This window comes from Protobothrops mucrosquamatus, unplaced genomic scaffold (genome assembly GCF_001527695.2).
Source record: "Protobothrops mucrosquamatus isolate PMUCROS unplaced genomic scaffold, P.Mucros_1.0 scaffold5611, whole genome shotgun sequence".
NCBI lineage: Eukaryota > Metazoa > Chordata > Lepidosauria > Squamata > Viperidae > Protobothrops > Protobothrops mucrosquamatus.
Genome location: NW_015391466.1, coordinates 25,701 through 27,679, shown reverse-complemented (window position 1 = coordinate 27,679; position 1,979 = coordinate 25,701).

Genomic DNA, 1,979 nt, shown 5'->3' with positions numbered 1-1,979 from the left:
AGGTCATCTAGTCCAGCCACCTGCTCAAGCGGGAGACCCTTACAGAATCACAGAATGACAGTGTTGGGAGGGAACCTGGAGGTCATCTAGTCCAACCCCCCTACTAAAGCAGGAGACCTTTACAGAATCATAGAATAACAAGAGTTGGAAGGTACCTTAGAGGTCATCTAGTCCAACCCCCTGCTCAAGCAGGAGACCCCTACAGAATCATAAATGACAGAGCTGGAAGGGACCTCGGAGGTCATCCAGTCCAGCCCCCTGCTCAGGCAGGACAAAGGATTATTCAAACCTCTGCTTCAAAACCTCCAGTGTGGGCGCATTCACGACTTCTGGAGGAGGACGGACACGCAGGTGCATTGTGTAAAAAAAAAAAAAAAAAGAGCATTGTGTCCCTTTTTTTCCCCCTCCAGGAGCACTTTGAGTTCAAGAAGCCAACCAGACCCGCCTCTCGTAGCTCCCTGCACCTTTCCTCACTCGACGACGAAAAGGAGGCTTCGGAAGCGAGGCGGGACTCGAACCCAGTACTGACGGTATTTATCGAGAGAATGTCCGGCCTGGCTGGAAACAGAAAGACGGACGCTTAGGCCAGTAGTGTCTGTGCATGCTTGTCTCTGTGTCTGTGTGCGTGTGTGTGTGTGTGTGTGGTGGAGAAATGTTAACTACAGGTAATCCTTGACTTACCACCGTTCGTTTAGTGACCATTCGGGACTGAATAGAAGGGACTTTGGGCTGTGTTTCACCCTTAACGACCGGGGCGGCATGCGATCCCAATTCAGACTCTGGGCAACTGACACACATCGATGACGGTTTGCAGCGTTCCCGCCCCCCCCCCCCGGGTCCCGCGATCGGAATTCACACACTTGGCGACCGACTCGTATTTATGACGGTCGCAGCGTCCCTAGGATAATAGGATAGAATAAGAATAGAATAAGAATATAGCGAATAGAATAGAAAATAGAATAGAATAGAATAGGAGGAATGAAGATAGAATAGAATAGAATAATGAAAAATAGAATAGAATAGTAGATAGAGAATAGAATAGAAGATATAGAATAGAATAGGAATAGAAGATAGAGAACGTAAAAGCAACACACGCTACGATTTTACGATTCCATTTCAATGTTTCCGATTTACGATCCATTTACGATTTCCAAATTTCCAATTCTTTCTTTTCCATTTAACCAGACTCAGCCACAGCAACACGTGGCTGGGTACAGCTAGTGAAAAATAGAATAGGATAGAATAGAATAGAATAGAATAGAATAGAATAGTAGATAGAGAATAGAATAGAAGATATAGAATAAGAATAAGAATAGAATAGAAGATAGAGAATGGAATAGAGAATAGAATAGAGAACAGAATAGAAGGAATGAAGATAGAATAGAATAGAATGGAATAATGAAGAATAGAATAGAATAGTAGATAGAGAATAGAATAGAAGATATAGAATAAGAAAAGAATAGAAGATAGAGAATAGAATAGAGAATAGAATAGAATAGAGAATAGGAAAGAAAGAATAGAATAGAGTAGAATAAAGATAATAGAACAGAATAGTAGAGAATAGAATAGAAGATATAGAATAGAATAAGAACAGAATAGAAGATAGAGAATAGAATAGAGAATAGAATAGAGAATAGAAGAGAAAGAATAGAATAGAATAAAGAGAATAGAATAGAGTAGAATAAAGATAATAGAATAGAATAGTAGAGAATAGAATAGAAGATATAGAATAGAATAAGAACAGAATAGAAGATAGAGAATAGAAGAGAGAATAGAAGAGAGAATAGAATAGAATAAAGAGAATAGAATAGGAGGAATGAAGATAGAATAGAATAGAATAATATAGAATAGAATAGTAGAGAATAGAATAGAATAGTAGAGAATAGAATAGAATAAGAACAGAATAGAAGATAGAGAATGGAATAGAGAATAGAAGAGAAAGAATAGAATAGAATAGAATAAAGAGAATAGAATAGGAG